Source organism: Vipera ursinii, assembly GCF_947247035.1.
Source record: "Vipera ursinii genome assembly, chromosome: 4".
In the NCBI taxonomy this organism is placed as follows: domain Eukaryota; kingdom Metazoa; phylum Chordata; class Lepidosauria; order Squamata; family Viperidae; genus Vipera; species Vipera ursinii.
Genome location: NC_139514.1, coordinates 67,264,437 through 67,278,838, shown reverse-complemented (window position 1 = coordinate 67,278,838; position 14,402 = coordinate 67,264,437). Strand labels below are relative to the sequence as shown.

The window sequence follows — 14,402 nt, the reverse complement described above, 5'->3', positions numbered from 1 at the left end:
TGTCAGTGCATCTACAACATAGCATTAATTATTCATGTGGCTATTTCCTTCCCCTTCTCATTTATTCATTAAAAATCTAATACATTATCAAACATATCTCTTGGGCTTTGTTTACAAATTGCCACAATGTCACATACTAGGGCCATGTATTGCCAAGGGTATTTTTACCCTTAATTGCCAGAAGAGAGAACAATAAAAAAAATGTGAATCTGAAAGTATGATTTTAATCAAATGACTCCATCTATAATAACATAGAATAACATAAAACTATATGAACTGTTCAAAATCTAAATTCAAGACTGCAAAATTAACAAGAGGATATTTGACCATTATTATATTTTAAAGAGTTATGTGCCTTTATATGAGTTAAATAATTGAGTCAGCTTTATAGTTTTATAAGGTAGGATATATTTTGCCTTATTCCAGATTGATAAATGATATAAAACTTGCTGTTTCTGAGGAATAAAAAGCAAAACACTAGCTAATCTCTTAATTTTAAATGTGTAATATCTTAAATTAGCCTATTACCTATATCTCAGTACATGGGGGAAGGAGTGCAGACAAGAAGCTAATAATAGAAAAATAGGCCTTAAGTATCATTTTTAAAATGTGCCAGACTACTTTAATTATCAAAAGTTATCTTTCACACTGGACGGTGAAGTGATTTATTTAAAAAGTTGTGACTATAAATTCATCTGCAGCAGTTTTCAGAAAATTCATTTTAAGCATATATTTCAAGCAAAATTATTTGGTAATTAGAAAAATTAATGACATTGCTCTTATTTTATTTATTGATATGTAATTTTTTTAAAAAAGTTAAAAATATATGCACCCATAATCTTTTTTCATTCATATAATTACAGTGATCTTAACAAGATTAGAAGGAGCATTCTTCAGATCAAGAAAAGAAGTAACATTTATTCAGAATTATAATTAAACTACTTTGTGAATTGTACAATGCTCAGAAATCATACCTGTTCAAACTGCTTTTTTGCCATGCTACTCACTGATTTGTATAATGAAATCTCTTTACCTATGCCTTCTTATAAAGTTACTTTAGAAGAGGATAATTTTGTAAATACACTTACACTGAATAGAATCTTACATCTGTACTTTAAGAGTCTTTTTGGAGCTTGATGTCCTTAGCAAATCAAATCAAATCAAAATCTCAAGATTGTTTGTTGCAATTCCAATTCAGTAAACAGAAATTGCTTTACTAGGGAAAAAAGCCCTTAATTGCAGAGATCAAGTACAGTTGTTTTCCCACATCCTGCAAAACTGTTTGAATCATTGTGTACTATTTAAACTAGAAGTGAGAGAGGAGTTTTTATATTGCTTTGAGACTAGGAATAGTCTTCTGCAGGACAAACCCAATTTACATTTACACCTGTTGCTTTCAAAAAGCTCTAGATCTTTCATTTAAACATTTTCATTATAGTGCTTCATATCATAAATAAACTTTAAACTTTTTAAACAACAATTTCCTACACAAAGAGCACCATCAATCCAATCCAGTCATATAAATTTAGTTAGAATTAAAGATGCACTCCTTTGAAACTAATTTTACACGCATTTTGAATAAGCAAAGAAATATTTATAAACCCTGCATAAAATCTTTTTATTAGAAAAAAATCTAACTACTGAGCAAAACATTCCTAGATGTGTTAAAATGAAACAATTCTAAAGACAAGCTATAATAGACTAAAAAATTAATGTATCAATTATTGCAGGCCAAATTGTACTTTATATAACCTAAATTTTTAGGATGTTGTTTCATCCTGTAATACAACTCGGTCTTTATTCTTTAAAAAGTTTTTCACGGACCTAAAATAAAGTCAGGTTTACTTTATTACAAGCAGATACTGCAGAGTTTATGTACCTAAGCTGATGAGTAACCTGAATATAACACTAATAACTCTTACAAGAATGGAATAAATTTAGCACTAACTCACCTCTAAATATTTAAAATTCTTGTCCTCCAATTGCAGACATTTTAGTAGTAACAGTCAGTATCCCAATGGCATAAACATGCTTTGTTCCATCATATTTTGATCAATATGTTAAGTACTGAGTTTTTTAAACTGTACTTTCAAACTTTCTATCTGAATGCGGATTTTCTTTTGTACTACCTGCAAGTGGATAAACAACTAGTGGGGGAAAATACAGTAATTAACTCCATATAACTTATCTTTCCCTCAATCAGCCATGTGTACTGTATGTGAACATATATAAGAAAAATGAATGGACTTGGGAAAGTCATACTTGCAAGTCCACAAAAATCATGTACGGTATCTTTTAATCTTGTGTGATTTCTACTCATTTTTCACAGCTAAATTATAGAACAAAGAGTTCATTACTTTGGATTGATTTGCTTTCTTTTAAATGCATTACTACTGGTATATTACAGCAGCAAACTGCATGGACAAGAATAAAGGGAAATAAGCTTTAACACAGAAATTGCTGCAATAGCAGAATTAATTACTAGTATATAATTCAACCATTATTGGGCTGGAGGGAAGAGGGAAATATCAACAGTGAATTAGCCCTTAAGTTCTATAGCCGTATTACGGTATTCCCTATCTTTAGAAAAAAAACTCTGTAAAAAATCTATTTTTATGCCTTTATCCCGAACGTGCTTTTACCATAATACCATTTTTATTGTATACTTGGGTATAAGCCTCAAGTTATCCAAACTTTTACACAAATTAAACAAAGATGTTTAAAAATCTAAACTTGGAGAAACCATGTTATTTATAGGACTAAGATTAATTTTAGAATAATTGCATCAGTACTTTAAAATTACACTTTGAATACAATTGTTTTTTAAGTTTTCCCTAAACTCTTTTCAGCAGCTGAAGAGACATTATAAGGATCAACTGATCTAATTCAACCACTGTGTACCTACTGGCAAAATAATGTGGATTTTCATCTAAATTACAATTGAGCTGACACATATTGTATTAACCCAATGGATCACCATATTTATACCATAAGTTACTGAAACCTTACATTTAAAAAAATCTTTATTGTTTTAATAGTATTAGATTTTTATTTAAAGTGATTATCCGTGCAATCCTACATACTCAAGATTTTGTGCAAGGCAAATAAAAACATTTTAGTGGAGACTAACTACTGTAGTTTGCAGACACAAAAAGCAATTCTATGTATTATTACTTACAAATATTTCTCAAGGTGCTCAATGGGGCTTGTTCCTTGGTAGGTACAGTATTAAAACCAATACAGTGCAATGTTTTGCATGCTTACTCAAAAGTAAGCTGTCCTAAATTGTACTGAGCATGCTTCCAGGCACTAGACTGCACACTTGGTCAAAACTGAGGAGGAAAATGGGCAAAGGTTGAAACTGTTTCTTCGAAGAAACGAATGGGATCAGAAGTGTATTGTGGCCAACATACATACAAACTCAAGAGTAATAAATGTCCTGAAACTACTTGTTCCTGCACGGAAGACAATTTCTAGGCACAATTTTGCACTAGAGAAGCATCGCGTTTCTCTGTTAATATACCTTCCCCTCGTCCTCAAGGCTCTTTAGGCCAAGTCTCACTGACTTCGGAGAAAGATTGCCCTTCATTTACAAGACGAGAAGAAGCAAACACCGCACCCAACTCATTGGTCACCAGAAGCAAAGAAAGCGCATCTATTCCTTTGGGTGCCTATTTGTCCGGCCACCCCAGATAAAGTAACTGCCGCAGCAACAGACGGTCCACGAGGCCCCACTCGCATTCAGTACTCCACACCAAAGAAGAGGAAAAGGGAGGAGAGTCCTCAGCCAGAAGAAGGCTACATCTCGAAGAGGTGTGTCCACGTCTACGCTCCTGTCAAACCACATCCAAGCAAGCCAAAAATAAGAGCCAACTCAAAATGCGCGGCGGGGGGGGGGGGTTGGTGTAAAAAAAAAAAAGTGCAGAACTGCCGGGAACAGCTTTAGTCCTTGAGCGTTTAGCCCGAAAAACTTGGCGGAGGGGGGGAAAGATTCGCCTTTGCCCCCGCCTCTTCTTCAGTGCCCACGGGGTTATTCCCGCCCTACTAAAGTGAAATGCGTGTTAAGCAGCATGCTCAACAGAAAAAAGCAGCGTTGTTACCAAATTCACCTAAGGCTAAACGCGACAGCTGTGCTGGCTTCAGCTCTGGCCAGGAGATGTCAGCCGCTCCTCTCTCCTCCCCTTTCAAAATAAAACCGCGCAGCATTCAAAGCGCAGAACTGCCGGTCCAGAACCGGCTCTCCGGCCGGCCTCGACCTAAGCAGGGCTTTCCAGAGCGAGAAAACGAGTGAAAGCCGGGAGGGAATGAGACCTGCCATGCCCCCTGGCTAAATGCAGGGGTGAGTTCCCCTCACGCAAGATCTCCCACCTCCTCCTGCCCCTCCTCAGAGAGGAAAGCAATGTTCTCTCTCTCTCTCTCTCTCTCTCTCTCTCTCTCTCTCTCTCTCTCTCTCTCTCTCTCTCTCTCTCTCCTCCCTTTGCCTTTTGATCGTCAGAAAGGTGGACGTGAAGGTTTAGCTGAGGAAAAAGAGCGGGGGACGGTGTGGGGGGGAAGAGTCACGCTTGCTGGGTTATAAATCCCCTCCAACCCGTTAAAAGTAAACAACTAAGGGCAGGGGGGGACAGCGCGCGCTCCAAACTGCCCCAGGACCCGAAGAGGCCGAGCAGAGAGGCAACTCGGGAAAACCCGAAGAAGAAAAAACAGTCAGCTAGAAGCCTTGGTTGGGGGAGGTCGAGGACGAATATCCGGAACAAGTGACCCCGACCTCGCAGGACACCAAATACTCCGCGAGGGCCGGCGGATGACTGCTGCTCTGACACCAGTCTTTTCCCTTCTCAGTCCGCGCTTTAGAATGCAGGACCCGGGAGATCCCGCAGCGAAGAGAGGAGAAAACTGCGGGGAAGGGGGGGGGAGGTGAGTCCAGCTCCGCCTGCTTTTTCTTCCTCGGAAGCCAAAAGCGCTCGGACCTTCACTCGGGAACCGGCGCCACTCACCGAACACCAGGAAGCCCCGGCTTAGCATCAGCACGCCGTGGGCTCGGCTCGCCAGTCTGTCAGCTGCGCGGTGCCGCAGCCGCCACCGACATTCACGCTGCCACCTCCGCCATATTCCTGGGGCGTCGCGCATGCCCGGCAGCGGCCCTAGGGCTCCTCTCCGGCTTCGCGTCTTGTCTTCGCGGCCCCCTGATGAGGGGGCGGAGGCGGAGGGGGGACTGGTGGCAATTCAGCCGCTGCTGCCACAGTTGCCGCTGTGCTAGTGGCCCGCGAGAGCGAGTTGGGGGACGTTCTCGCGCGCGCCACGCCGCTCGTCGTGCACTTGCTGCTTATGCCGCTGCAGTGGGCTTCAAGTGGCTGCCGCCGATGCCCCGCTGTAGGTTTTGTCCCGAAACGATATAAATATGGGCTTTCTCTGAATAGAATTGTTCTTGAATTGACAGATAATATTGGATAGTTGTGTACTAATGCGTTTTGTTAGTTAGATAAATGAACGGTGCAAAAATGAAACAATGTGCAAACTGCATTTCTAACCTGTCTGAAATATAGATAAGGCTGTTAAGCGTGCGAAAAGAGATTGTCAAAGCAAACAGGAACAAAAGTCAAGGAAGACCAAGTTCTCAGGAAGAGGTTCAACAAAGAATATCAGAGAACTTTTAGAACAAACGATATTAAACAACAGCTGCAATGAGATTAAAAATTTAAAAAACCACAGAAAAATAAACTTTTCAAAGAGGTCTGGAGTAAGAAAGAGATTGTAACTTCAAGCTGATACGGTGAACAACACTAAAGAACAGATAGTACAGATAGTCCTTGACTTACAAACATTCATTTAGTGACGGTTCAAAATTACATTTAGTGACGATTTGAAATTACAAGGTCACTGAAAAAGTGACATCAGTTTTCAAACTATCAACCATTGCAGTATGCCCATGGTCATGTGATCAAAATTTGGGTGCTTGTCAAATGGCATGTATTTATGACAGTTGCACTGTCATGTGATCACCATTTGTAACTCCCAGCCCGTTTCTGACATTAAGTGAATCTGGGAAGCCAGATTCACTTAATGACTACAAGATTTATTTAACAATGCAGTGATTAGCTTAACAACTGTGGCAAAAAATATTGTAAAATGAGGCACAACTCACTTAACAGCTACCTTGCTTAACAATGGAAATTTTGGACTCAATTGTACCTGTAGAGATTCAAACAAATATGGAAAGAATATATTGAAATATTTTCAACATCCAAGATAACTTTTTCCTTATTTACAAGAATCTCTAATATAAGAAGACTAAGTTAGGTTAAGGTTCCAGTCATGACCAAATTGGAAGACTACAGGAATTGATGGACTATCTATGGAAACATGGCACTCTAGAAAAAGCAATAAAGATTCTAACCAAACTAGATTAGCAAATCTGAAGAATGTTAAAATGGCCAACAGATTAGAGGAGATTTATCCAAATGCCAATAACCAAGAAAAGACAGTTAACAGAGAGCATTCACTATTGCATAATGCTTAATTTCACATGCCAAGGAAATAACACTTAGGATCATCTAGATTAGAGCCCTACATGGAAAAGACTTTTTCAAACTTTTTTGCTGAAGCATATGAAAAAAGCCAAAAGATACTAAAAAGAAGCCAATATGTGCTTCATACACTATAGAAAGGCCTTCAGGTACATTAGCCATGTCAAGCTGAGGAAAGTTCTTAGGAAAATGGTATTCCTAGAACATCTCATTTTCCTTGTGCAAAATCTCCACACAAAAGAAGAATCCCCACTACAGATGGAACTGGCAAAACACAGTGGCTCCAGGTTGGCAAAAAAGTGAGGCAAGGACAAAAGTCATGTTGCCTAGTGTCTCCATGGCTTACCATGACCACGAGCTCCATCACTGTAGATGCTCCTCTAGTCACCAAGTCATTGATTAGCCCACCAGCATTCCTTTGCAGACCATAAAGATTTTTAATTTATTAGTGTGGGCCTTTCCCTTCTACAAGTTGCACAGATCTCTTCTAGATTTTCCGAGTTAACTCCTTGGTCTGTCATTGAGCAAGAATTGACTTTGTAGGGAAGCATATTATCATTTGATGTATATTTAACATATGTTCTACCTTTATTTACCGATTATATAATATTTGTATGCAATCTACATGGCGAGGTTTGGGGCAACTTACAATAGAAAATTTTTTTAAAATCATAAGATTAAAAGATAAAAACAGGGCTTTTTTTCTCATTGAACGCTCTGAATGGCGTTCCGGCACCTTTTTTTGCACACACACAAAAAAAGCTTTTGCACAAGCTATGCTACTCCCTCCCTCCCACAAGCTATGCTACTCGAAAGCCAGTAGGAATTGCTGCTGAGAGCACCAAAAGACCCGGCCAGCAAATGTTGCACTGGCAAGTTGTCTGCAGCGAAGGTGAGTTGGCAAGAAGTTTGCATCCCTCCCTGCTGCCCAACTACACCATCTCAACTAGGTAAGTAAGAGAGGACAAGGAGTGGGAGGTGGGTTCTGTGGAGTCCATGTGCACTCCTTCCTTGTGCTCACCCGTGTCAGCCAGGCTGGTGGCCTACCCAGTGCTGGACCTGCACCACCGTCGCCTCGCCCTGCACACCTAAGTGGCCGCCCGACATCGCCTGGCCTGCCACGCCTCTGCAGCCCGCCCCGCGCAGCCCCGCCATATAGAGTGGGCCCCGCTGCTCCCATTGCACCAGCCGCGCCGGCTACGGCCCCAGGGGACAGCCCACCGCCAACACCCCTCACTCCCGTGACCGCAGCAGCGCCCCCCCCCCCGCCTGCCAAGATGAGAGTTTTTAGAAAAAAAGCCCTGGGGAAGGTATTCAGCTTACATGCTGGATATATATTGAAGGAGGCTGGATTGGAACAAGATGAACATGGTTTTAAAAATGGTGGCGGACACAACCTGCACTGTGTTTCTGCTATTCTGATAGCAGAAAATACATATCAGCCTTAGAGGTTTTAAAGCTTTCTTGTTTGTCTTTATTTAGTATTTTAACTTTCTGCTGAAGCATGTTTCTAGATTAATTTTTTCCAATGTGATGCCCTCCAAATGTATTTAGCTACAACTTAGAATCTCGGTATGGTTTTACTGATTGGGAATTCTCAGAGCTTTTGCACAAATATATGAGGGGCAAGGAAGTGGCTTCCTTTCTCTCACTGTTCCCTCCCTTCTGTTACCTTTCCTTCTTTCGTCCCTCCTTTTTTCCCTTCCTTTCTTCCTACTCCCTTTTCCTTCCTCCCCTTCCTTCCTAACTTCTTTCCTCCCGCTCTCATTTCTCCCCTCTCTCGATATTCCTCCTTCCTTTCCCTCCTTCCTCCCCTTCCCAGCATGCAGGTAAGCGGCTATTGCCATGTGGGTGAGGAAAAATGGAGTGTGAGCACAGAAGGAGTGAACCATTTCTTCATTGATGTTCTCCCTGCAAATTTCCCACAAGCAAAGACTTTGTTAGTGAGAAGATGGCAAGGAGCATTGATGCAATCCTGTGAGTTCCTTCTGGGTTCCCCATCAATTTATAGGAAGCTGTGAGAGAACATTGAAAATGAGAATCACATGACTGTAGCTGATCGCAGCAGTGTGGTGGTGGCACTGAAGCAGTAAAAAAAAAACCCAAATTTCATTCCCTCAGGATTCTATGTTAGCTCATTTAGGTACCTTTCTTGACAAAGGTTTCCCCTATGATGCTATGTTTCATCTAGGTGAAAGTTACAAAGTGTCAAACATGAGAATTTTAGTACTACACAGATAGTAATGAATGTTGCTATGCTCTCATTGTATTAAAAGAATCGAGAAAGTTCAGGGAATATTGTTGTTGTTAGTTGCGAAGTCGTGTCCAACCCATCGCGACCCTATGGACAATGTTCCTCCAGGCCTTCCTGTCCTCTACCATCTTCTGGAGTCCATTTAAGCTCACGCCTACTGCTTCAGTGACTCCATCCAGCCACCTCATTCTCTGTTGTCCCCTTCTTCTCTTGCGCTCAATCTTTCCCAGCATTAGGCTCTTCTCCAGTGAGTCCTTCCTTCTCATTAGGTGGCCAAAGTATTTGAGTTTTAGCTTCAGGATCTGGCCTTCTAAAGAGCAGTCAGGGTTGATCTCCTCTAGGACTGACCGGTTTGATCAGGGAATATACGAAATGTTAAATGTAATTGTTGCAATGATAGAAAAAAAATTACTACTTGTTGTCAAGTGCTTTGCAATCATGTGATCTCCATTTTCAATCTTCTCTGCCAGTTTCCCCCGAATGTCACTGGGGGAACTGGCAAGTAAGGTTGCAAGCAGAGGCCACACTGAATTTGAGATCTGTTTCACCAGCACACCAAGGGAATTTCCCCTCTGCTCTGTGCATGAGGGGAAATCTTCCCACAATCTGGAGGAACAGTGAATCTGGTGAAAACTCCAGCTAACACCATATTCTGAGCCTTTCAGAATGAAGGTGTTTGTTAGAATTTTAGTGAACACCATCTTTTCCATCCCTTCAGAGGGGAAAATGCTGGCAAATGTCAAAATTCTGAGCCTTCTAGAACAATGGCATTCATTAGCATTTTCACCAGATTTGAGGTCCATTCTTCCAGTGCATCAGAAGGTTTCCCCTCTATGTTGTCAGTTAAAATTTGTTCTACATCTGACATTTCTTCAATAACATATTTTGGACACAGTCTGTCCTTGGAAACAGACATCACTGGAGATTTTTAAGAAGAGACTGGACAGCCACTTGTCTGAAATGGTATAGGGTCTTCTGCTAGAGCAAGGGGTTGGACTAGAAGACCTCCAAGGTCCTTTCCAGTTTTATTCTATACAAACACCATTACTGATTTTTTATATTGTGGCAACAATTTTCTGATTTCATTCTTCAAAAATCTCTCAGTATTTTCATTGTTAGAACAATTTGTAACATTTTGCAGGGTTGTAAATCTTTCCTCTACCTAAAATCTTTGTCTCCTCTAGTGTAGTTTTTTTTTAAAAAAAATAATCAAATTACTTTGTTTTGTCCAGCAAAACCCAAAATAGAATCTATTTCCCATGAGAAGCTGTGCAGTTTTTGAAATTAATTCAAAATTATTGTAAAACTTTCAATATTCCAAATCCCTTAGTCCATTTATAACTTTCTAAGATTAAAATTTTATTTAATATTTTCCTGCTTATTTTTAGATACTTTAAATTCTTAAGCTCATGATTAACATTTTCTTTCATTCAGAATTAAAGGTAGACTCACCCAGCATTTTCATGTTGATCTGAAGGTCTTTAATGATTTAGAAGTAGCTAATGATCAATTTCCAAAAGTGATTAGAAAGTGATATTTGCAAACCTAGTGTCTTTTAGAAGTATCTGCTATGGTTATTAGGAAAATGGCTAAGCATGTCATCTCCCAGTGCTCAAACCCATGGAAAACTGCTGTCCCACAGTCTCATGAGGAACAGCTTTCTGGAGCACGTGTGGGTTATCTCCTATCTTCTCCTTATTCAGAAAAGGAACCAGTCTAGTCATTAGCAATAGCAACCGCACTTAGATTTATATACTACCCCATTGTGGTTTACAGCACTCTCTGAGCGGTTTACAATGTCAGCATATTGCCCCCAACAATCTGCGTCCTCATTTTACTGACCTCAGAAGGATGGAATGCTGAGTTAATCTTGAGTCCTGAAGAGATTGAACTCCAGTCTGTGGGCAGAGCTGGCCTGCAATATTGCACTTTAACCACTGCACTACCATGGTTCATTAGTTCCTTGGTCTTTGCCACAGTTGGCAGCTCCACTTTCTTAGTTATCTTCAGTACAATAGTCCTCAATTTATAATCACAAGTGAGCTCAAAATTTTTGTTGCTAAGAAAGACAGTTGTCAAGTGAATTTGCCCCATTTTACGATCTTTCTTGCTACAACTGTTAAGTGAATCACTGCAATTGTTAAGTTAGTAACACAGTTGTTAAGTGAATGGCTTCCCCGTTGACTTTCTTGTCAGAATGTTGCAAAAGCTGATCACATGACCCAGGGACACTAAATATGAACCAATTGCCATGCATCCAAATTTTTATCACATGACCATGGGGATACTGCAGCAGTCATAAGTATGGAAAATGGTCATAAGTTACCTTTTTCAGTGCTGTTGTAACCTTGAATAACCTGTTGTAAGTCGAGGACTATCTGTACACTATAAGTCCTGGAAGTGTCCTCCACTGTGGGGATATCATTGTTCATCTATCATTGTGAATGTAACAATGTAGCCACTCCAGCATCACTGTGCAAAGTCCTAGCTACACTACCATCTTATACTCTGCGACCTGGCTATGACCAGTTGACCTTCGCTGTCTTTCTACTACTACTGATGAGGTGCAGCTGACCTAACTCTACACAAGGCAGCTGCTACCCACACCAGACCTTCTTCCTGCCATCATTCTCCAGATAGCATATGCCATTCTTGTGATGCTTTGGAAAGCCTTCAGAAAGTTTGGAATGGTTGCTCAAAGAATGGTAAGCGAGGGCTATCTGAATTGTCTAAACTCCTTTCCATCTCCTTATTGGTTATTTCTGTTTTAGTTTCCAGAATTTCTGTTTAGGTACTCCAGTTATTTTTTTTTATAGAATTCCCCAATCTTTTTTTTCATAGTTACTTCTCTTCCAACTTTTTTCTAAAATGATCAAGTTTTCTTCAACCACCTTAACTGATGCAATAACACTATTGCTAATTCCTTAAGCATTTTTGTAAAGTGTTTTGATTAAACCCTTCTTCTGCCATTTGCTGACCTTCTGTAAATGATCCTTCCTTGTGATACTTTTCTTGTAGTAGGCATTTTTCTCTTTTAACTATTTTGTAATCCAGAAAAGTGAAAAGGGACCTGCATGACTCAAAAGATAAGATATCCTTTAATGTCATTTTTTTACTGTGGGCACAGCGGCGCACATCAAAAATGAAATTTATTTGCCTGCTCTCAAAGTGAACACATACATGACACACACCTAAACATACTATATACAACATGTTTATAGACCTACACCCTTACATATACATAACAAATAAATATTAAACACTGTCCATCTTGAATATATAACGGAAGGAGGAAGCTTGAAAGTTCACAAGTTTAATGCTGTATGGAATGAAACTAGCTGAATGTGGATGTTCTGCTTCGGATACCATGGAGCCTTCTCTCAGAAGGTAACAAGGAAAACAGGTCATGAAGAGGATGTATAGTGTCCCAGATAATTCTAAATAAAATATATAAAACCTTGTACTTCTGGGTAAACTATTGTGACTTTTATGTATTTTATCGGCCACCAGTTGTAAAATTATTTTACTTTTGAAATTCACTACATACATAACTTTATAAATAAAAGAAATAGTAGACACATTTCAAATATATAACTAAAGGATTTTGAAGAAGTGAAATTCATGAGAGCAGAAAGCCAAATTTGTTTTTATACGTTGTACAATTTATATAAATTCCAAATCTGTATATTTCAGCAATGGGAATCCATAACTTCCATATATTTTAGGAAAACATAATATCTGACATAATCCCTGGCCTGGAATAAAGAAAACAGATACAACAATTGGAGAGCCATAAATTCCATATATCTCATATATTTACCATAGCATGATGTGGTAAAGGCAATTTGTGTGTCAAGCTCTGGCTGAAAAGCCCAACTTAGAAAAACACCAGAGCCATTGTGTTCTCTAATGTAAAGTTTACTGAGCAATAATATCATACCGGTAGAATTAAAGTGAAAGCTAGCTCTAAAGAAATGGCAGGAAGCAGTTAATTAAAAGAATGAATCTTCTCTCCTCTCCTCTCTGACAGTTAAGGTCACGTTGTCCATACATCTCCCAGTAATTATTATGAGAAGAAACTCTAGTTCACCAAAACAACTCTTCAGCTCTCACAATGACAAGAGCACCTGTGGATCCAAAGTTCTCCCCATCTCCCCGCTATCTAGCCAAGCACACAGCAGTCCTAAATGCAGTAGGTTTCATAGCTTGACAGGTTGCCCCAACCCCAAGAAAGGAAAGGGAACCTGGAAAAAATAACTAAAAGTAACTAAGTAACTAAGAAGCAGCTATTTCATATGTTAAACTTGTGTGTTACTGTTAAAGCTAGAATTAGTTATTGCTGGGAGGGAGTGTTAGATACTGGGTTCGTTGCTTGATTGACGAGATGAGGCGAGTGAGTTCAGCAAGAATCTTTCTTTATTTGGGTGCAGGAACTGAACTGAGAAACAGGGCTGCGAATGCAGCAATTTATACCCTGGCCTCTAGGTGGCAGCCAATAGGTTTAAAGCAACCTATTACCGCCCTAGAAGCAGCTAATGGCACTGGAGATGGGTTGTCTGAGGAGCTGGGAGCCGTTAGCCAGCTTCTCTGCTTAAGTAACCTTCCAGCAATTAACCCCACGTGATATACTTAAGTAAAACTAAGCCCAATACATTACAACCCTCCCCCCTAGAATGTACACACATCATAATAAGAAAGGAATGATTACAGCAATTACAAGTTTTACAGAGATACAAAAGTAGTATGCAAGCGTACACATTTTCCCATACTTGCTAATACAGAGGCTCTCCTGGCTAGCATCAATCAATGACACATACAACATTATAGCTCAGTTATTTTGGAACAAAATCTTGTAAATATGCAGGAGGCTTGCGAACCCTCGTGGAATGCCTGGGAGAGCCAGGCACTCCCTGGCCTACCAGCTTGCCCGCTGGGCTGGGTAGACCAGGGTCCATTTGATCAAGCAAGTCTGGCTGATTCGGAATTCTCTGGCTGGCCATTTCAGGTCGGCCCACCCCAGAGTCTAATCCTTCCGCAGAGTTAGCACAGCGGCTGTAGTGTTCTGGTTGGCTTTCTCCATCAGGGGTCCCATGTTGCACTCCTGGGCTTTGCCCCCCTCTACGACCACCTCCCCATTGCTCTGACTGCTTGGGACCTCAGAGCATATGGATTGATTGGCCTGGCTGCCGGTTTGCGGATTGTGGATGGGACCTGGGACGAAGTCCTCGCTTTGTGGCCATTCTGGAAAACGCTTTCTAAGCTGATCTATGTGGCGACGAATGACTCGCCCGCCCTTCCTTCGGTGGGGGTTGCCATATTCCCCACTGCTGAGGGGGCCTTAGGTGCTCTTCCTCTATGGGACTGGAGGCCCTAGCAGGGCACTCCAGGGGTTGGAGGGCTGTTAGCTCTATGAAAAGGGGGCTGGGGGCCTCTCTTGGCAGGAGCTGTTCTGCACACCTCACTTCTAGTTCTTCAAACCTTTCTGCTAAATTGTCAATTGATTGGCTATGGGCTGCAGATGGATATTTCCCCTCGGCAGAGTATTCAATCTCAGCTGGCCTGGCTGCTCCCCACCAGTCTGGGGAATACGATGTGCAGGAATCTCTTTGCTGTCGCCGCACCTC

General features: G+C 40.7%; 1 protein-coding gene across 3 annotated transcripts in view; it reads right to left on the bottom strand.

Moving 5' to 3' along the window:
• Positions 1 to 5,228, bottom strand: part of SCML2 (Scm polycomb group protein like 2) — a 54,253-nt gene extending 49,025 nt beyond the window's left edge. For all 3 annotated transcript variants that reach the window (XR_014492585.1, XM_083363103.1, XM_083363104.1), the window contains exon 1: positions 4,995 to 5,228. The gene's annotated coding sequence lies outside the window, so the exon portion shown is untranslated. The remainder of the gene's footprint in view (positions 1 to 4,994) is intronic.
• Positions 5,229 to 14,402: the final 9,174 nt, after the last annotated feature.